The sequence below is a fragment of the Salmo salar genome, chromosome ssa04 (assembly GCF_905237065.1).
Source record: "Salmo salar chromosome ssa04, Ssal_v3.1, whole genome shotgun sequence".
Lineage (NCBI taxonomy): Eukaryota > Metazoa > Chordata > Actinopteri > Salmoniformes > Salmonidae > Salmo > Salmo salar.
In genome coordinates, this window is record NC_059445.1 from 65,216,283 (window position 1) to 65,239,885 (window position 23,603).

The window sequence follows — 23,603 nt, forward strand, 5'->3', positions numbered from 1 at the left end:
TCCTTTTTTTTATCCAACCTGACTCATCACTTTGCTCAGGGATATTTATAGCCAGTTATTTCCTTTTCCTGTTTGGCTTTCCCCCTGTTTGCTCATGAGGAGAGGAGTGAAACGTTCTTCTTCTGTCAGATCTGACTGGAGCAGAGGGGAAATCTATGTTTGAAATAATCAAGTGACACGACAGTGTAGCAGTGACTAATAAAAAGTACAACGACAATGGCTACAACGACAATGGCTACAACGACAATTACTTTTTTTTTCTACTCAACTTGGTTTATCTTAAGTATTGTTCAGGTTGAACTAAATGGATTATGTAGTATGTGTTGTATGGTGTTCACTCGCATTTGTGAGAGTAAAATTGTGGGTGTAAAGAATGGATGTATAGTATATGGATCAGTGTGTGTGTGTTTGTATATGCATGTGTGTATTGTTTTGTGTGTGCATGTAAGGGTGGATAGGGTGTCGTTCGGTGTTTGTATTATGTGTGTTTATGTCCGTGTGTGTCCCGTGCTTTGTCTGCTACAGCTGCCTATATCAGCTGCTTGCTCGTTAAACGTTGGGTTTAAACCCCTCGTGACACCATGCAGTGTCCTGTTACCCCTATGGGAATACCTACCATTGTCATCCAAAGCTTCCTTAACTCCCTGGAATTCTACAGTTGTTATCCTTAAACAACAGTCTTAGCCATACTGACCTGATAGTAGGCCTAGTCCCAAATGTTGAGCTTAGAATAACTTCTAAACATGCAAATGTATTCTATGCTATTCCAAATGTTAAGTACATAGTCTGTGTTTCAAAAGAACCCCGAAAACTGTGTGATGGTGAAAGAGGAAATAGTTTGCACTGTAAGGGTTCTTTTTCTGTCAAAATGCTTGATTACTGCTATTGATTATGGCCAAAATATGTTCCCTCCCTGAAATAATCATCACCTAAATAGTTAATGTGATATTACATTTTGAAAAGTGGTAGAGGCATATATATATATATATATATATATATATATATGTATTATTTTTTTAAGATAATGGAAAGAGATGAATTGTTAATGTATAGGCTTTATACTGTAAATGTGGAAGTACCATTCTGTGTTTCTTATTGCACCCTATAGATGGCTAAATTACCTCACTTCCTGTTTGGCCAGAATAAAGAAACTTTTATAATTGTACATCCTACTTGACAGTGATCTGTGTGATATTCTGGTGTACAGCTGTAAGGCATGGCAGAAGATTTAGGTCCCATTGTGTGTGTGCAGATACCACTGTAAGGATTTTATATTGAGTTCATTCTATAGATACAGATGCATTCAGTTTGGTGTTTGTTGCAAGCATGGGGGGGTCAAGTTTATGCATTGGGTTTTTGAGTTTGGGTGCATGTGCTACAGAACTCGGCATTATACAAAATGAATTAGCTTCTTCATGCCCTGCGTCTTAGTGTAGAACAACCAAGCTAACTTTTCTTGTTTTATGGAAATTAAATTATGGCATAATGCCACTTTCGTTATTAGAACAGAGAGACTGTGCATATGAATCAGTCTACTGTTGTCATAGTAACATGAAGCGCTAAACCTTGGAGCAGCTGTTGTTATGGCAGGCTTTGAACAGCTGGGGGGCTATTGCTGGCAAGGGATTGTGGGAAATGAGTCCTTTGGTCCTCCCTGCTCACCTTGACCTCCCTCCTTCTCCGAAGAGGAGAGTTTGGGGATCTTAAAGAGGTCCATCTGGAATATTCCACTCTGTACTGAGTCTGTGTATGGTTATAGGATATTTATTGAACATTCAGAATGCATAATAATGCTATCTTCTCTGAACATGTTTGACTGAAACTATAACAAACTACGTACTCCACAAAATGAATGGTAAAAAAAAGTGGAGCAAATGAGCTGGATTGTCTCGTAACATGGGGCCGCAAATGAGTTTGAAGCATTCGAATGCATCTCGTTATTCGAGAGCAAATGTTGTACATGGCCGCGATAAAAACTCACTCGCAGGAAGCACAACTTGTCCAATTCCTTCAGCATTAATCAAGTCAAAGCGTAACCTGAGAGCAGCACCCCATCCTCCCACTGTTCGCTTTAATGAAGAATTCCTCGACTGGGGGACAGTGCATGTGTGTGTGAGCATGTGTGCTAGGCCTGCTCGCATGAGGCGACGTGCCAGACTCCTTGAGACTCTGAGACCGAGACAGTGACTGAATGTGAGAAAAATCAAACACCCCACCTCCCCCTCTCCCAAGTCAGGCAGGCCCACTCTCTTCTCTCCATGTCTGTTTAGGGGCCTAGCCAGCCAGCCAGGCTGACAGACCTTAGTGGGGCTGGTGTGGTGGTCTGCTGCTGCAGGAATGCTAATGCTTCCTGCTTCCTCTGTGGTTTGTGAGAAACACGGTGATTAGCCCTCCAGCCCCCCAGGGGGAGCCTCTGCTGCTTCGGCCCCACTCTAATTCACTTTGACGTCAACAGGAAGGCCGGTCCAGGGCCCCAGGGGGGTCGTCCTGGAGGAAGACTGGGGGGACTCTTGGGCCTGGGCAGGCCAGGCGGCTGAGCGGCCAGAGAGGAAGGCCACTGCTGGCCCTGAAGCTTAGGGGAGGGTTCTAGAGGGATTACAGACCAGGCTAAAATGTTTTCTTTGTAGCTGGAGGAAACCTGAGAAATGCCTCCCCTTCAACCCCCCCAATCTTCCTTCGGTGACACAGTAGTGTTGGTGAAGTGAACAACCCACTCTAGAGGCTACATCCCAATTTTATTTAAAAAAGCCTCATCTCCTTTCATGAGCATTGGTCTGAAATTAGTTTATACATTGAACCTAAATGGTATATGGTGGAATCCAGTTATATCAATTTCTATCTAGTTCTTTCACTTGTTAGTGTTCTTGAAGTAAAGTAAACAAAGAAGCCATGTAACTGCTACAGTCTGTACATCCATCCTCCCCCTGTCTGTTATATCTCCAGTCTTCAAGCTCCCTAGCCTGTACCTCACACAGTCCTCATTGAACCATCTTCAGAGTTCGTTCTGCTAGGTGACCTAAACTGGGATATGCTTAACACCCTGGCCGTCCTACAATCTAAGCTAGATGCCCTCAATCTCACACAAATTATCAAGGAACCCACCAGGTACAACCCTAAAACCATAAACATGGGCACCCTCATAGATATTATCCTGACCAACTTTCCCTCCAAATACACCTCTGCTGTTTTCAATCAGGATGTTTAAAAAAAAAAGATTTTTATTTGATGATGATGATATTTGATGATATTTGATGATGATATTTGATGATGATGTGCAAGTAGAGATACTGGTGTGCAAAAGAGCAGAAAAGTAAATAAAAACAATATGGGGATGAGGTAGGTAGATTGGGTGGGCTATTTACAGATGGACTATGTACAGCTGCAGCGATCGGTTAGTTGCTCAGATAGCTGATATTTAAAGTTAGTGAGGGAAATATAAGTCTCCAGCTTCAGCGATTTTTGCAATTCGTTCCAGTCACTGGTAGCAGAGAACTGGAAGGACAGGCGGCCAAAGGAGGTGTTGGCTTTGGGGATGACCAGTGAGATGTACCTGCTGGAGCGCGTGCTTCGGGTGGTTATTGTTATCGTGACCAGTGAGCTGAGATAAGGCGGAGCTTTACCTAGAATAGACTTATAGATGACCTGGAGCCAGTGGGTCTGGCGACGAATATGTAGCGAGGGCCAGCCGACTAGAGCATACAGGTCACAGTGGTAGTATAAGGGGTTTTGGTAACAAAACGGATGGCACTGTGATAGACTGCATTCAGTTTGCTGAGTAGAGTATTGGAAGCTATTTTGTAGATGACATCGCCAAAGTCGAGGATCGGTAGGATAGTCAGTTTTACTAGGGTAAGTTTGGCGGCGTGAGTGAAGGAGGCTTTGTTGTGAAATAGAAAGCCGATTCTAGATTTGATTTTGGATTGGAGATGTTTAATATGAGTCTTGAAGGAGAGTTTACAGTCTAGCCAGACACCTAGGTATTTGTAGTTGTCCACATATTCTAGGTCAGAACCGTCCAGGGTAGTGATGCTAGTCGGGCGGGCGGGTGCGGGCAGCGAACGGTTGAAAAGCATGCATTTGGTTTTACTAGCGTTTAAGAGCAGTTGGAGGCCACGGAAGGAGTGTTGTATGGCATTGAAGCTTGTTTGGAGGTTAGTTAACACGGTGTCCAAAGAAGGGCCAGATGTATACAGAATGGTATACATCTGGCCTACCTGGTTAAATAAAGGTGAAATAAAAATAAATACAGATCTTGGTAAACGTAGGGTGTTCAGAGCTCCGGTGTTAGCAGGTAGCTGCTGGAGTTGCTAGCCTACCGGGAGGACCACCACACTCCCACTGACAGGAGACACGACTAGCCGCTCAAGCGAAAGATCATGTGCCCAACCCTAAATGGATGATTGAACTTAAATCTGTTACATGTGCACATTAACTGACTGCACTGCACCATAACTCCTTGAAACTTGGGGAGTCCAAGAGCTTATGGAAGTACTAGGCACAAAGGAGTTTATCTCACAGAGACAAAGAGTCCTTGTAGCCAAGAAATTCTATATTCAACATATTTACACACATGATATGAGGGTATTTTCATGACAGTACTGTAAAGATAAGAAATATCCCTGCACCACTATCATTGCAAAATTACAATAAAATGCTTTGCTTACTCATGTGTACAGTATGTGGGATATACTGTATGTTAAAAAGTGGCTTTATACATGTGTACTCACACAACAATATTTCCTGTTTTGTAGACTTTGTGTGGAGGACCGGACACTAAGGCGTGGAAGAGCAGACAACGACAACATTGACTACTGCTTCGTTGCAGAGGGCAAACTAACTGTACGTTTTTCCATCACCTTTTCACAGTCCTGAAATAGGGAAGTAATGGCTCGGACACACCAATAGTGTTTGCCTGCCAAGAGTACTTAGGACCTCTGAACAGAGTGCCAGATGTAATTTGCGAACCGATTGCAAACCAATTTTACATGTACACTGAACAAAAATGTAAAAGCAACATGTAAAGTGTTGGTTCCCATGTTTCTTGAGCTGGAATAAAAGATCCCAGAAATGTTCCATATGCACAAAAAGCTTATTTCTCTAAAATGTTTAACACAAATGTGTTTCCATCCTGGTTGTTTGGTGTGGCATATCAAGAAGTTGATTAAACAGCGTGATCATTACAGAGGTGCATCTTGTGCTGGGGGGAATAAATGGCCACTCTAAAATGTGAATTTTTGTCACATAACACAATGCCACATATGTCTCAAGTTTTGAGGGAGCGTACAATTGGCATGCGGACTGCAGGAATATCCACCAAACCTGTTGCCAGATAATTGAATGTTCATTTCTCTACCATAAGCTGCCTCCAATGTTGTTTTAGAGGCGAGCGGTTTGTGGGTTTGTGTGGGCAAGCGGTTTGCTGATGTCAACGTTGTGAACAGAGTGCACCATGGTGGCGGTGGGGTTATGGTATGGGCATGCATAAGCCTCGGACAATTGCATTTTATCAATGGCAATTTGAATGCACAGAGATACCGTAACGAGGTCCTGAGGCCCATTGTCGGGCCATTTATCCACCTCCATCACCTCATGTTTCAGCATGATAATGCACAGCCCCATGTCGCAAGGATCTGTACACAGTTTCTTGAAGCTAAAAATGTCCCAGTTCTTCCACAGCCTGCATACTCACCAGACATGTCACTCTTTGAGCATATTTGGGATGCTCTGGATCGACGTGTATGACACCGTGTTCCAGTTCCCGCCAATATCCAGCAACTTTGCACAGCCTCTGAAGAGGAGTGGGACAACATTCCACAGGCCACAATCAACAGCCTGATCAGCTATGCGAAGGAGATGTGTCGCGCTGCATGAGGCAAATGGTGGTCACACCAGATACTGACTGGTTTTCTGATCCACGCCCCGAATGTTTTTAAGGTATCTATGTACAACAGATACATATCTGTATTCCCAGTCATGTGAAATCCATAGATTAGGGCCTAATGAATTTAAATTGACTGATTTCCTTATATGAACTGTAACTCAGTAACAGCTTCGAAATTGTTTTGTTGCATGATGCATTAATTTTTGTTCAGTATAGAATCTCATGAAAATGTCGGTAGAAAAATGAGAGATCCACATTAGGTGCAATGTGTGTGACCCTTAACTCTTGAAGTCTTCTTCGTTAAAGTTGATGTTTACATACTGTATGTTTGTTTACAGCACCATTAGAGAAGAGGTTTATTTAGCAGGGCCTAAGTGTAGTGTTTAGACATGTGTTGTATATGCATGACTAACATCTGTTACATCTAATTCTCTTGAACTGCCTCTTCCGATCCAACTGCAAGTGTTTTTATCTTCCATGATAAAGGCTAAGACTAAGAGCACACGATTAATTGTAACTCCTACCTTAAACAAACTGCCATGCAAGAGTAGTTCAATCTCTTTGATTTACTCAACTCCTTCGTGGTTCGGTTGAGGTAGCACAACATCAATCATTTAAGGCCTAGTCCTAATTTCGCCGGCTAAATTGTATTTCCAAATTGGACTTTTTAAGTTGTCTTTACTTCTCACAGGGAGTTCATTTCCCAAAGTTTGGATGCTGCCTTTTCCCATCTTGTTTTTAATAGCAGTTAGATTCACTCTAAAAAACACTATTTATGTCTTTAATGGCTGAGCGGGCCAGGATGGAATTGACTGGAGTTGACGAGTTCTAAGTGAAGCTGTGGGGGGAGTTCGAGACGAGGGCTTTACCATGACACTATAATGACAGACAGCAGTGAGGTGAACTCATTTTTATCAAGGGGGGAATAGGATGAGAAGGGAGGGTGGAGGGCAGAAAGAGAGGGAAGTCTCTTTAATTGAGTGTGAAAGCAGCTGGGTATTCTGAGCCATTTCCCGCCACAGCAGTGGTGCATTGGTGCTGCCCGTTTCCATATCATCCCAGCCCTAATCGCTCCCAGCCCCTGCTTCCTCTCTCCCGCCTCTCCTCTCCTGCCTGGATCCTTCGGAGCCCTGCCGAGGATTGTCTTACGCTTGATTTTGTTAGACCTAACAAGATTTCGCTAATTAAATCTCCTCATGGCTGGAGTCACCATCTCGCCTGTCGTACAGAGCGATTGTTTGTATAGATCTTTTTAGACAAATAAACATTTTCATTCCGAAGGCAGGGGGAGAGGAAAGGAGGGGGGTGTTGACGGGATGAGGCCTGTGTTGCTCTTTCCGCTCCTCCTATTTTGCGCCAAGCTGCTTGACTGCATTTCTGATAGTCCTTATAGGTTTTTACCTAGGATTCTGTGTGAGGGAAGAGGCAGCCATCCGCACCAGGTACCACTGTCTCTCCTCAGTGGAATGGCAGCCATGAGATGATAGCACAGATAGAACAATGAGCCAGATGTTTCACCGGATGTATACATCTGAAGCATCCGGTTGGCATTTCTACTCACCACCAAATGGCAATGAGAAGAAGCCCAGTGGCCGGTAGTGGGAGGAGATGGAGCGAGATGGATTTTCTGCACATTTTCTCTGTTCCCAAAACTATTCTGAACAAAAATATAAACGCAACATCAAATCAAATTTTATTTGTCACATGTGCCAAATACAACATGTGTAGACCTTTCCGTGAAATGCTTACTTACAAGCCCTTACAATGCAGTTCAAGAAATAGAGTTAAGCAAATATTTACTAAATAAACTAAAGTAAGACATTTTATAAAAAGTAACACAATAAAATAACAATAACGAGGCTATATACAGGGGGTACCGGTACCGAGTCAATGTGCAAGGGTACATGTTAGTCGAAGTAATTTGTACATGCAACAATTTAAAAGATTTTACTGAGTTACAGTTCATATGAGGAAATCAGTCAATTGAAATACATTTATTAGGCCTTAATCTATGGATTTCGCATGACTGGGAATACAGATATGCATCTGTTGGTCACAGATACCTTAAAAAAAAAAGGGCCTCACATTGGGCCTCAGGATCTCATCATGGTATATTTGTGCATTCAATTTGCCTTAAATAAAATGCAATTGTGTTCGTTGTCATTAGCTTATGCCTGCCCATACCATAGCCCCACCGCCACCATTGGGCACTCTGTTCACAACGGTGACATCAGCAAGCCGCTCACCCACACGACGTCATACATATGGCCTGCGGTTGGGAGGCCGGTTAGATGTACTGCCAAATTCTCTAAAACGACGTTGGAAGCTGCTTATGGTAGAAAAAATTAACATTCAATTATCTGGCAACAGCTCTGGTGGACATTCCTGCAGTCAGCATGCCAATTGCACGCTCCCTCAAAACTGTGCACAACATTTTAGAGAAATAAGGTTTTTGTGCGTGTGGAACATTTCAGTTCATGAAACATGGGACCAACAGTTCTCATGTTGCGTTTATATTTTTGTTCAGTATAGAATCTGTTACAAACAGAGTGGACTACATTTTGTACACTTTACCCTTTGCCAAACGTTAAAAAAATTACATTGTTTAGAATTAGTGCAAGGGGCGAAATGAGTTATTGCACACGTGCACTTAGTAGGCGTTCCCTAACAGAAATATGCAAATACATGCTAGAACACACCAATAGGATCTCGCTAGCTCATGCTTGGCTCTGCCCACCTCCTTGCTTGTTCTGCCCACTATGATTAATTTGCTCCCATTGGAAATGACAGGCTGTGGTCTATCTTGGGTTAGTTATAAAAAATATTTGATGATAGTCTCTTATGAACCCTGTCAATGGCTTTCTAGCTCTTTCTATTCCTTCACATCATCGTGTTATTTTATCGATAAATGGGCAGCGATCATGCAGCTTTACTATCCTGATAAGCACAGCCATTCACCCAATCCACACCGGCCTGTATGGATTAATAGAAAACCTTTTGACATTGATATATGCTTTCATAGTACACATATAGTATGACCAATTCTAAGATGGATAGATGCACAAGAATACAAATATTGTTTTCCTCTCCTGTAGTCCCCTTTGTTGTCATTCCTAACAAGGAAACAGCCTGTAAAACTACATGCAATAAAAAGGGGTTTCAGTAACCAAAATGTCCCTATCAGTCCCAGTGTATATCTCAAGAAGTCTCCCTGCATTGTATAGCACTGTGTTGTGGAGTTCTAGGGGAAGTGTCACCGGGTGGGCCCAGGTCTAAACATAGGCGATGCCTGGAAGGGGCCTTGAGAGCATTGTTGACAGCAGCCATTTGTCCTGCTATTGTGGATTCCCCCTCAGGAGACTCTCCTCGACTATTGCGGGAGCAGACCTCCTGTTTCCCGCTTAGGACTGCACACCCAGTGCCAGGCCTCGCAGTCTCTCTAGCCAAAGGCTCCATTGTAACCCCCTTCCACCTCCTGCCTCCAGTCTCCTCTTCCCCTCCATGCCTGCATCACCCTAACTCCCTCTTTGGTTCGGATCTATCCAGACCTCTGCCACCTCTTTCGCCATTGTAGGTGGTGTGGGCAGGCTGCCCGGTCCTGGCAGAGGTGCCCACTGGTGAAGGCCTGTGCTTGGTGATCAGGTTTCTTCCACCTGTCGCTCAGCTTAGGGAGGGAGGGGATGGAGGGAGGGAGCCAGGGGAGATGCCCAGGCATCTGGCACCAAGCTTGGCTTGCCATGTGCCAAAATTACTGGATCCAATGTTCTGGACCTTTCATTTAATCTCATTTAATTTAATTTCTCCACTGTGAAGTTCTTTATCAAGGAGGACAAAATAAATGGTGGTATGGAATTGTATTGTTAGCATTAGTGTTAGCATGTGGCTAATGACTAGCATCTCAAAGCTAGAGGTTAGTTACAGCTAATTTTGCATTGTTGGAATCAAAGCTATGTGTTTAATGTTTTGATATGTCCATACAAGTGTTTAAGGAATGCCATTAGGACTCCGATGAGTACCTTGTGCTCACAAAATTGTATCTAGCATATGAAGTATCTAGCACATGCATAGCAAGGTTAGCATAGCATAGTACCGGTACCCCTGTATATAGCCTCACTACTGTTATTTTACTGCTGCTCTTTATTGATTTGTAACTTTTTTTTTCACTTATCTATTTTTTACTTAACACTTATTTTTCTTACAACTGCATTGTTGGTTAAGGGTGTGTAATTAAGCATTTCACTGTAAGGTCTGCACCTGTTGTAATCGACGCATGTGACAAATACAATTTGATTTGAATTCAGAGATGGAAGCCATTAAACAGATAACATCTAAAATGCTCACTCTCAGGTGAGTCAATTAAGCTTATTTTAGATTGAAGCACCTGACACCTCCCACTGTCTTTACAGACAATTAAATAGTGTACATTGCCATTTCCAATCCCACAAGGAAATCCAATGTAAACCCTCGAGAAAGTAATTTAGCCTGCACTGCCTCCATACATACCAAGCCATATTAGTGGATAATCTGTGAAACTGTGAGCCTAGGGTGCCGCCTAGGGTAACGGCATTTTCCAAATGTATTAAACGATTTAGCTGTAATTTCGATAATGGAACGAAAAATGGAAAAGTTAACAAATTGGAGTACTCCTGTAAATATAATCCTGCAACTTTTTTGTTGGGCAATCTCAAGTTAACCTGTATGCCTTTTATCATAACTGTTAGCACACTAGCTACCCCGCTATCTCCCATCCCATCTTTCTTGCCATCTCAACCTAAACCATCATACCCCTGTGAAACCCTTACATCTCCTCACCCTGCTAGCTACCCAACCCTGCTCTTGTTACCCCACCTACCCAGCAACCCTAATTCTAATTATGTTGATTTAACTTAGCCACAGCCCCCTCCTCCATCCATCCCTCCATCTGAATGGAAGCTTATTAGTTAGATTTTTTTATTTATTATTCCCCATTTCTTGGGGTCCCTGTCGGCATTTCCAATTACTCTCACCGCGCGGCTGTAATTGCCTCCATGCTAATGGCCGCCAGACAATCGTGCTAAATGAGGTGAGGCTGAGAGGCTGCGAAACCGACTTCATTAAGAGCTAATGGGATTTTATTGGGGGGACTGAAGACCCAGCTCATCATAAAGGGACGATGGAAGGAAAACAAAACAGATGGAGAGGAAGAGCCGAAAGACGTAGCTCCCTGCGTAGGCAGCAAAACACTACAACTATAACCTCACCACGCCACCAACCCCCACCCCATCCCTGTAGAACATTATAGCGTTATTGAAAGGCCTGGAGGGTGGAAGGTTTTATAGAAAGTCTGTGGGCTTCCACTTGTGCCATTGTATTTCAATTATACTAATTCAGTATATTAACTCATTTAAAAAAATAGTACTGGTGAAACTACCAGACAGACAATGCCCTGGTTTTAACTCAGTTGAAGCATCCAACGTGCTGCGCTGAGATTGAGGTAGCGTTCATGCATCTGTGCAGTGGGGGATATGGCAGTGTTTGATGCACTCTGAAACAAGGAAAGTACTCAACTCAAAAAGAGGGCACACAAAGTGCTACAAGAATAGCTTCAACAGCAGCAACGTTTGGTTTTGTACATATTGTTAAAATACTTTTGCAAGTGTTCGGTTTATATATTTTATGGTGGAAAGCGATATGATAACTCCACTGTGCAGATGATATCTATGAAATGAAGATGAGTGAGATAGCCAATTTAATGTGATGCATCTCGTGTTAAGATGTTTTCCAACCCAGACATGTACAGTATGTATACAGTATGTATGAATTTGGTACAGATACCCATGAAATGGATATGAATATTCCCTCGTCTGTCATCAGTCTGCCCTTGGTATGCATGTGAAGTTGGTCCACCATTTTGGAGAACCCCTATAGCAATTGCTACATTGTGAAGCTTGCGGTTGCGGATCAGTTGCCCATACTTTAATCCTCTGCGCCATCTTAATGCTGCTACGGTTGGCCTGCTGTGGGATTCAGCTCAATGGGCCTTTTGGCTCCTCTGTAAGAGGGTCCTGCCAAAATCTATTACACGGTGAATAAAGCTAAGTGTTCACCTGCAGGAGCATTTAGACCCAGTGTGTAATGGATACTGTAAAGTGAACATCAGCTTCTAATCTGACTTTGCTCCATTCTGTCGCCATTCAAATATCTAGGCTACTCAGTCCATTCACAGGAAATGAGAAATCGTGATTTGCACAAAATACACGACTGTTTGGGATCAAAAACGACATGTTTCTAACTGACTGACTTGTCCTAAGCAAAGTCTCTCAAAAGACAATCGAACAATTCAACATTTGCTGGCCTCCTGAAAAACTTCCAGTCCAACTTTACTCTCTTGCATTTCTTCCACATATTCCTTGTCTTCATCCACACAAGACAGTGTACTCAGTGTGTGTACCCAGTGTTTGTTCTGGGTGGTTGTAGGCCTGTGCCGGGTCCTGCAGCCGATTTAGCCCTGGTCCTGGTAGTAACAGCTGTTCTCCAGCTGCCAGTAGCTCCTGCTGGGAGTAAAACAGGCCCAAACCTCCAGGGTCGGAGCTGTGGTATGGCGGTCTCCACGGCAACTGGCGGAGGATCTAGAGCCCTGAGAAAAATCCTGCCACTGAGATGAGAGAAGCGCTATGGCTCGCCTCTGAGCACAACACAGGGGAATGCGGGCGCTCCCGAGCGGGGAGACAGAGAGAGGGAGAGGGAGAGAGGGAGAGAAGTGGATAGGAGGGAGTGAGGGATGGGGAGAGGAGGGAGAGAGGGAGGGAGAGAAAGAGGATAAGGAGAGGCGGGTAGGAGGGAGGGGGTGAGAGAGAAGCTTGGATTTAGCCCTGACAAAACAGCAGTTGTCATGTTAACCCAACCCCCTCCTCCTTCTCCCCTTCCTTCTCTCTTTCAATCTCTCTTCAACCCTTCACCTAGCTCAGTTATTCCCCACAGGGAGTGAGGCTATGGTGGGAGCCTGATCTTCCGCCTCCAGAACTCAGAGGCAGCGTTCGAATGACTGAAACACTATATGTAAGACTTAAAAAATGTCCCTGGGTGCCGTCTTGTATTCAACAGTCCAACCAGTAATGATTAGAACAAAAAAATCCCTATCCCTTTGCCAAAATGTTGAGTATTTTTGTTATATTACACCAGCACTGAGAAAGCTATATTCTATACAAATAAATGCTATTTTATGATACGTTGTAATTCAATAAACTCTGGCTTTTCATGCAAAGTAAGGTTATTTCATTTGATTTCTGCTCGTTCAGATAAGTTTGTTGCTCTAACTTCAGTAATAAGGTTATGCCTACACTGTTAGTCTCAAACTGCAGACCACATCAAAGCTATTTACACTGTGGTAGGCAATGGCTATCAACTTGTTCATTTTTATATATTTCTGTGTTCACACAAAAACATAACAATAAAGCTTCCACCCACCATCCTTATGTACAAACAACATCTCCAAGATTCAAATCAGCACAGGAGACAATAGAAACAGTAACAGAAAGAGTAACAGGTGTTAGCGAAGATGCAGTGCCACTTGAACCACCATATCTGCTGATCAAGGTTTCGCTTTAAGTGGAAGGAGAAATGCTTGGCATGCTTTGTGGACCTTCTGATGATAATACATGTAAATCAGTTTAAGACAAAAGGAAATTGAGAACCAAACCATCTATTGTTATGGTACATTAAACATTTTCAGGACATTATTGTTCTGTTCTACATTTAGAGTCCACCAAGCTTCACCTGTAGCTCGACATGTAAGACACACAAACAACACTTGACTTAGAGGGAGGGGAAAATAATGCTTGTTATTTACCTCAAGGTCAACACTTTTTGCCCAAACAGTGACAGAAACACAGAAAGAATGGCGGGGTTGCACTGTCGGTTTCTATGGTAACAGGCTCCCTGCGAAAAGGTCACTGTCAGAGGCAGCCTCAGAAAGGCACGAGGATTATGGGGGATTTGGAGGGGGAATAAAATCAGTTAAAAAAATATATATAAATACATTTCTTCTTTAGAATATGTGAACGAAGATAGAAACATTTGATTTGAATAGTGCAATTACATGGCTCCAAACGACAAGGGCCTCTCTTTTTTCTTATGATTTCTTTATTTTCTTATGATGTCAGAATTGAAAAGGGAGTGTGGTCGGCAGTCGACTGCCAACCAAGCTTTGTGCTCGCAGCTGATACGTACCTGCCTTGCCCCCTCAATCACTGGCGGCTCCTTCCGTTCCCGTCCCTCTCAAGTCATTTAATTAAGTCAGTCTCGCTGGCATGGCTGGCAAAGATAATTGGAGTGGGTTTTGGATGCCATTTACTCTAAATGTCGGCTGTTTCTTTCCTTTCTTCTCGGTATGCCTTGGTCTGTCTCAGTCTACCTTTCTCCCCTCATCTTCTGGCATGGAGGCTGATGGAGCCACCTAGCTCCCCTTCTCTCTTCTATCTCTCTTTCGCTTCCATCTTATATTCAAATGTGAAATATGGATTAACCTTGTCTGTGTGGTGCGTGGCACACCGCAGAGAAGTTCCTGTGAATTGCAAATTTGGGCCGACGCTGCAATTTATTTTAAATGGCAAATCAGGCGAGGGCAATTTATTCCTTTTTGAAAAAAGTACAAATTTCTCACTGTCAAGAATACTGAAAACTTATAGGGAAGACATTTTACAATAGCTTAAGAATCACTGATGATGCTTTATGATAGTGTCAGTGATGTAGGCACTGCTTTGATGATCTCGAAGTGAATCAATTGTATGTTGTTTCTCAAAATAATTTCACATTGCTTCCATATGTAGAGATGGATTATTTATACAGTACCAGTCAAAAGTTTGGACACACCAATCATTCAATGTTTTTTCTTTATTTTTACTGTTTTCTACATTGTAGAATAATAGTGAAGACATCAAAACTATGAAATAACCCATATGTAGAAAACAAAAAAGTGTTAAACAAATCAAAATATATTTAATATTTGAGATTCTTTGAAGTAGCCACCCTTTGCCTTGATGACAGCTTTGCACACTCTTTGTTTAACACGTTTTTGGTTACTACATGATTCCGTATGTGTTATTTCATAGTTTTGATGTCTTCACTATTATTTTACAATGTAGAAAATAGTCAAAATAAAGAAATCCCTGGAATGAGTAGGTTTGTCCAAACGTTTAACTGGTACTGTATATATTGTATGTGACGAATAATGAGCCTGTCACGACTTCCGCCGAAGTCGGCTCCTCTCCTTGTTCGAGCGGCGTTCGGCGTTCGGCGTCACCGGTCGTCTAGCCATCGCCGCTCCACTGTTCATTGTTCCATTTGTTTTGTCTTGTTTCCCTGCATACCTGGTTTACATTCCCTAATCACACTACATGTATATTCCCTTTGTTCACCCCATGTCTTTGTGTGGAATTGTTTTTGTTACATGTTTCGTGTTACGCGCCAGGCTGGTTTTTCTCCGGGTACCGTGTTGTACACGAGTGTGTTTATTGTTACTTATGCATTATTGTGACTGTTGTCGCGCTTTGCACTTTTGCCATTTGGCTGGAGGTTTTTTGACGCAGTTGCGTCCGTCTGTTGTTACTTCTGCCAATTAAAGTGTGCGCCTGATCACAACTCTCCGCTCTCCTGCACCTGACTTCTTACCAGTAGCGCACACCTGACAGACCCGGAAGTTCTAGTTGTCACGGGTGTCGTAGGGTAAAGACCAAGACGCAGAGGGAAAATATATACTCATCTTCTTTTTATTTGGTGAAGAAGGAAAACACAATAAACGTATACAAAACACAAACGAACTGGACAGTCTTGTCAGGCACACAGCTAAACAAGCACAATCTCCCACAAACTAACAGGTGAAAACAGGCGACCTAAGTATGACTCTCAATCAGCAACAACGATGTACAGCTGTTCCTGATTGAGAGCCACACCGGGCCAACACAGAAATACAACACTAGACCAGCCCCCTAGAAATACAATACAAGAACATACCCAACAACCCGGGAACACCTAAATCAAACACCCCATCTTACATAAATACATATCTAATAAACCCTGAACCACTTAAATCAAATACCCTTTCTACATAGATACACCACTAAACCCAGAAACACTCTACACAAAATAACCCTCTATATAAACACATAACCAAAAACATGTACAACAAATACCCTCTGCCACGTCCTGACCAAACTACAATAACAAATAGGCCCTTTACTGGTCAGGACGTGACACTAGTCAAGAGTAGGTGCAGTTGAACTCAGATTAAGACTCCAAAATATGGTTTTGCAACATTGTGAAGAAAGTCTAATCTCTTAATAATAATACTTTATTTCAAGTTCTTTGTGTTGTATTGTGTGCATGAGTGGTGAGAGAGCAGGAATGGAGCAATGAGTGATATGTGCAACACTGTAAAATTGTTAACTGTGCGCAATGTGCCCATAGGTGTTAACTGCACACTTTCTGCCATTTGCAGTGTTCACTTACTTGAGTGATAAATATAATAGTACATTTACATGACGTGTATGTACCCTTAATGTATAATGTGGTGTATTCAGTGTATTGCACGTGAGTGTTTAGTGTGTGCAGTTTGTGGCATGCGCGGTGTGTGTAAGTGTTAAGTAGGCAAGGACTCCTCCTGGGGGGCCCCCTATCAATCACAAAGGGCCGGGCCTGTTGCTGAAAGGGGGCTGCAGTGGGCCACCCATCCAGCCTTGCCACTCGGGGGAGATCCAATGTCCTCAGAGCTCTAATGCACTCCACATGTCCTTTTGGCTGGGGCTGGGCCTGGGCTACAGGGAGAGAAGGAAAACTATGGAGCTATGGGCAGCAGTGGATAGAGTTCATTAGGCACCAAACTGAAAATGGACCGAAACGGGGAGAAACTACCTGAACTTGGCCAATAAGAAATGCTTGTTTTCGCTTTCTGTTGTAAAACTTTTTTGCTACGTTGTGCACAAATAAATAGGACCCTGGGGACGGCCTGGGAAAGGCCCTATTTCACCACCTTCCAAATGCTTCTAAAAGCCCAGAGGAGAGATAAGATTCCTAGGTTATACCCTGGACTAAGCCCATATATGTTTGAAACAGACAACCCCCGAGTCTCCATCACACAGGGTATTTAAACTGTAATTTCTGGCTGTGTGTGCTTATACCATTCCCACCTGCATTGCCAGCCACGGAGGCTAGGCTACACATATAACCGGGATCACACGGCTCTGGCTTCGATGCAGACATACTAGCCTTGATGAGCATTTTGGCAAAGTAAATAGTCATGTGTTGCAGAGAAAGGAGGGAGTTTTGACTTTGCAGACTTGAAGGTAGTGGAAGGGGATGTTGGCAACATTTCATTTGGGACTCTCCTGTGGATTGGCTCGCATACGTATTATCCTCGGCGGAGGCTGAGGCAGATGGAGGGACTTGTTGATGCACCTGCAGCAGCTCGCCAATTCAGTTTTGATCGTTGGCTCATGATAGCGGAGCATGGAGCTCTGTGGGTGTTTTTTAATTTTAATTTTAAAACAACATTGGTAATACTGAGTCCTCATCCTCTCTGTTCTCTCTAGTGTTGGGTGATGTCCTCTCTTTTTTATCTCCTGACTACTTTCTCTACATCTCTTACCCTCGCTCTCTTTCTTTATCTACTACTCTTTTCCTCTCCCACTACCTTTCTCTCTCTTTCTCTAGTTTTCTCTCTATCTCGCTCCTCCTCTATCTCCCACACATGCTCCCCTCCACTCCCTGTGGCATTTGAGAGAGGAAATGTAATATTGGATTGTTTGGTGTTTCCAAGGATTCCATTCGGCTGGGCTCCTGCCCTGACACAAAGACAAACATCAGCTGTCGTTGCCAAGAGCAGCAAACACCAGCATCTCCCTCATTAGTGGCCCCTCTCATTTCAGAGCCCTATTGCTTGGTTTGTGTTCGAGACGTCTCTCCCGGCTCTCCAAATGCCCCTGACACTCCACTCGACATTACTGTATACCCACTACAATCGTTTCTAATAATGGTCACAAAGTAATTTTTTTTAGGGTATCAGCAAGTTAAATTGTAATTACAAGGCCATTGGGAATGGTTTGGGACAGTTATCAGATTTCCATTTTATGGGAAAAATACATCTGGATTAAGAGATAAAATTAGGGAAGCAGTTCATTTTTGCAGGGGAGGAAACTGGAGATAGGGATAATAGTCGTTCACTTTCCAATAATTCTGAAGGGAGCATCCATGAACTGGTTTTCAATTAGCTAGCATATTCCGTAGCCTAGCTACTGTATCTTTCAGACAGTTTTTAGACTGTGCACCAGTCCCCCCTTTAACTCAACCCAGAATTGGTTACCCTTCGGTTTCCTTACAGGTCCAAACCCACATTGTAAAGTACACCCTCATGAGGTGAAGGTCTTTCTTCCGACCACCTCTCCACAAGTCATCCACCTTGCCCTGGTTCCTCCACATGCTATATTAGTATGACTGCCCTCTGCGGTTCATCCAGACTGACGAGGAGTCCTCATCCCAGGCTAAGTGCCTACCCCAACATCCCCTCCCTCCCGCCCCTCTCTACTCTCAAGCGTCCTTTTTGAAATGGAACCCCCCCAAACCCCCCCCCACCTCCCTGAACCCTCTCTGCCAGGAATCTACTGACAATCACGGCTGCCCGTCCAACTCTTCTACCTTCTCTACACCCCCCCCCACCTGTTAATCCCCCCACTCATTAGCCTCCCTCCGTTCTCCTCAAATATTCCCCCTCGCCTGTCCTTTCCTTTGTAGGGGGGGGGGGATAGAGGGAGGGATAGAGGGATAGAGAGATGGAATCCTCTGCATACAGATGACTAGGTGCTCTAAACCCAATGAGTCCCACCGTCACACTGGCATGATTTAGGACTTCTAACCCCTTTTAAACATCGTCTGTTTGATCTACAGACTTCTGGGTTGTTCCATTGGATCCGTCTATTCCATCCGTTGGTATCAGTCTGTGTGATTAACGGGGGCTGAGCTAGACCGGGTTCTTTTTTACAGAAACGTCTGAAAAAGCATAACGGTTTGAGCTACAAACTATTAAAAGCTATCTATGAGACTATCACGAACTATGAGACTCTCACCAACCTTGTAAACTCTTGATTTACCCTCGGTATCAATGTTAGGTGATGTATAGCTAATATTCACTCTAAAACCTGTTGAACTAAGGGCACAGGACATGGAGTCATGCTCCCTTTAAGCCAGGGTCTTAAACATTGGGCCCGGGGTCCATTAGCAGCACACCAGCATTGTCCTGCTTTTAAACTAACACCAATGTTACACTAGTGTATACACCCCTATGTTATACTGGGGAAATTGTGTTTCCATAGCTAGGACTGACAGTGAGGACTTGTGAAGAACATAATCAACAACCTCTGCATCATCAAAACAGTTGCTTTGTGAGGTGTTAAAACCTGTTAAATGTTAAAAGTCAAAATGTAGATTTCTGCCTAAATAGACATACCCAAAATCAATGTTTTATCTTGAGAGGGCCATAAACAAAACCTAGTAATGCTTATACTGCCAGAAAGATTAAAATCTCACCTTTCATTTATTTATTTTTTAATAAATTGCTGAGGTGTAGTCACTTTTGAGGACACAAGCTCAAATACAAATATTCTAAAAACATGAAAATATGAACAGTCATATATAGATTTTTTTCCCTATTCAACAAAGTGGGAGAATAGGACTTTAAATTATTTAAATGCTTTCTAAATATAGTAATAATCAAATTATAAAGGACTATTTCACCTTTCTTATAACTGTAAAATAAATATGATCATTCTTAGTGACAGTACAAAATTGGCATCATTTCATATAATTGATGACAGAGTATTTTTTAGCCAGCATCTTCTGAGCGACACATGCCTGTTGACTCATTACAATTTCAGCTTTAAGCACGAGGTGATTTCGTCCCTCTGTGACCAAGAGAAATGGCTCTTGTTTCAGTTCTACAAAATTATTTTCTATTGTTTCTTGTTGACAGCTCTGAATCCATCAGAGGATATTTCAACGAGATGAGACTGGGTTTGTTGCATTCACTAGAGTCTCCCCTTTTATAAGCAGAGCTGCGAGGTTCACAGCCAAGGGAGTTCGATCCTGTCTTGATAGGCCAGAAAATGTGACGTGTCGCTCCCTATGCAAATTAGGTGTCTGCTTTTTTTCTCAAAATTGCCAGGATGTCACGTTCATCACACTTACATTGGACCCTTGTTATTCCTAATCAATATCAATGACCTTGCAGAAATGGAACGAGTCACATCTACTAGATTCCTCGGAGTTCTAATTGATGAAAAGTTATACTGGAAAGATCATATTGAATTTGTCTGTAGCAAAGAGATGAAATCTGTTGGTATCATCAGAAATATTAGTGGTTTGATTCATCAGGCTTGCTTCCTAACTCTATACTATGGCTTAATTTACCCATATCTCACGTATTGTAATATTGTCTGGGACAGTACATATGCCTTCTACCTACACAAATTACTCATCATAAAAAAATACAAATACAAAGTCTAGCCACCTCCTCTAATTATCTGGCTCCATCTGCACCTTTGTTTAATTAAGAAACTCAATATCGTGTCTATTTACGACATTAATGTAAGCCAATTATGCACTTTCATCTACAAATACTCATACCTCCCAGACAGTTTACCTAAACCCTTCATTGGATCCTTCCAGGTTCATTCTGAAATCCATCTATATAACACAAGACACTGTGATAACCTTCACCTTCTAAACTGCCGCACCAACATATAGTCCATTTTCTATCAGATACAGAGGTACCATACTCTAGAATTCTTATCTTCACATTGCCAAAACCTCATTATCCCTCAATAACTTTAAGCGAAGACTGGGGGTCAGCCTGATGAGCCAAACCACCCAATAATCCCCTCCATGTTGCCTAACTCTCACACACACATGCACACACACACACACTCATAATCAAACATGTAATTTATTGTTTACTGAGTAAATCATGTTCAATTATAAATAATATGCTTTGTTTAACTGATTGAACCATCTTTTTTTATGTACTTATATTTGTGGTGTGGTTTTCATATAAGCTCTTTTGGGCTTCTAACCTCACCTGCCCACTGTTTATTTTTTTTATCTGTACTGTTTTCTTTCACTTCTTTTCTTTGGTGAGATGAAATAAAACCTAAAAAATCTATATCATTAGGGGAGAGGTGGGACGAAAGTAACACGGGCAAAAGTAACACCCCCATTTTCTCAGATAACACAGAAGCTAGAATGACGTAGTGAAGTCAGCACGTTCCTAATATGGAGGATGACCTCCCTGCAAAAAAACTGCACAATCTGACCATGTTTTGCCGAGTTATCAACAAAACGTTGTTTTGAGCGATTTGAGTATGAAAAATATGACCCGGAAGTGTTTTTAAGGTGTGGAGTTGTATTTAGTTGTTTAATGTTCGAAACATACATTATGTCGTTTTTTAAATCCATCTAGTGACTAAATGACAGCATAGGTTTCAAGTGTCACGCTAGCTATGTCACGACTTCCGCCGAAGTCAGTCCCTCTCCTTGTTCGGCGGTCTTCTAGCCATCGCCGATCCACTTTTCCATTTGTTTTGTCTTTGTTTTCTACACACCTGGTTTCTATTCCCCAATTACATGTTCATTATTTAACCCTCTGTTTCCCACATGTTAGTGTGCGTGTTGGTACTTGTCGGCTGGTTATGTTTGCCGGGTTATGTATTTACACCCGTTATTTTCGAGTGACCGGTATTTCTCCGCACCTTCAGTATTGTCTGTATACTGGTGCTGTCGTGGAATTAAATACCTTGTACACTCATTTCTGCTCTCCTGAGCCTGATTCACTGCACCAGTTACCCACCGCCTGACAGAAACACGCACCTCAAAATGGAGTCAGCAGGAGCAGGTGCCCCGGTATTAGGGGTTGAGGAGCGCGTCCAGCAGCACGCTGCCATATTACAGCATCTCGGCACCACCATAGATCGCGTCCTGCAGACCATGGATCATTGGGAGAGAAGAGGAGTTCCTCCAGCGCCTCCACCAGCACCACCACAGGCACCACCATTCACCCCTCCTTCACCCGGTCCCAGTGGGATTTGGCTTGCTCTTCCGAGGGAGTATGATGGGACGGCTGCCGGATGTCAGGGGTTCCTACTCCAGCTGGAGCTCTACCTGGCAATCGTCCACCCGGCTCCTTCGGGCCGTGAGAGCGTGTCCGCCCTCATCTCCTGTCTCTCAGGGAAAGCCCTGGAGTGGGCCAACACCGAATGGGAGGAAGGAGAAGCGGTGCTGGACGAGGATTTCACCCGCTGCTTCCGGGCAGTATTCGACCACCTGCCTGAGGGTAGAGCGGCGGGTGAATTACTCGTCCACCTGAGGCAGGGGACGAGGAGCGCACAGGAGTTCGCATTGGACTTTCGGACCCTGGCCGCCGGCGCGGGATGGAACGACAGGGCCCTGATCGATCACTACCGTTGTAGTTTGTGCGAGGACGTCCGACGGGAGTTGGCCTGCAGGGACACCAATCTCACCTTTGACCAGCTGGTGGACCTGTCCATCTGGTTGGATAACCTGCTGGCTACCCGCGGACGTCCAGATCGGGGTCTGTCAATTCCATCCCCCAGCACCACCGCTCTGACGCCCATGGTGTATATCGATGACATTCTGATATACTCCGCTACACGCGCCGAGCATGTGTCCCTGGTACGCTAGGTGCTTGGTCGACTGTTGGACCATCACCTGTACGTCAAGGCCGAGAAATGCCTGTTCTTTCAGCAGGTCGTCTCCTTCCTAGGGTATCGCATTTCCACATCAGGGGTGGAGATGGAGAGTGACCGCATTGCAGCCGTGCGTAATTGGCCGACTCCCACCACGGTAAAGGAGGTGCAGCAATTTTTAGGGTTTGCCAATTACTACCGGAGATTTATCCGGGGTTTTGGCCAGGTGGCTGCTCCCATTACCTCACTGCTGAAGGGGGGTTCCATACGGTTGCAGTGGTTCGCTGAGGCGGACAGCTCCCGTGCTGGCCCATCCGGATCCCTCTTTGACGTTCATAGTGGAGGTGGACGCGTCTGAGGCTGGGATAGAAGCTGTGCTCTCACAGCCCTCGGGTACGCCACCAAAACTCTGCCCCTGTGCTTTCTTCTCGAAGAAGCTCAGCCCAGGGGAGCGAAACTATGATGTGGGGGACCGGGAGCTGTTGGCTGTGGTTAAAGCGTTGAAGGCGTGGTGACATTGGCTTGAGGGGGCTAAACACCCTTTCCTCATCTGGACTGACCACCGCAACCTGGAGTACATCCGGGCAGTGAGGAGACTGAATCCTCGTCAGGCAAGGTGGGCCATGTTCTTTACCTGTTTTGTGTTTTCCCTGTCCTACAGACCAGGTTCCCAGAATACGAAGGCAGACGCACTGTCCCGGCTGTATGACACAGAGGAGCGGCCCATGGATCAGACTCCCATACTCCTGGTCTCTTGCCTGGTAGCGCTGGTCATGTGTGAGCTGGACGCGGACATTGAGCAGCCGTTGCGTACAGAGCCCGCTCCCCTCCAGTGTCCTGTCGGGCGTATGTACGTTCCGTCTGCTGTCCATGACCAGTTGATCTATTGGGCCCACACGTCACCCTCCTCTGGTCATCCGGGGATCGGTCAGACGGTGCGCTGTCTGACTGGGAAGTACTGGTGGCCCACCTTGGTTAAGGACGTGAGGGTTTATGTT

General features: G+C 43.9%; 1 protein-coding gene across 1 annotated transcript in view; it reads left to right on the forward strand.

The window, feature by feature from the left end:
* The window catches only part of pknox2 (pbx/knotted 1 homeobox 2), a 139,812-nt gene that overhangs the window by 17,677 nt on the left and 98,532 nt on the right, over positions 1–23,603 (forward strand). Inside the window, exon 2 of the mRNA XM_014197623.2 lies at positions 4,752–4,839. The gene's annotated coding sequence lies outside the window, so the exon portion shown is untranslated. The remainder of the gene's footprint in view (positions 1–4,751; positions 4,840–23,603) is intronic.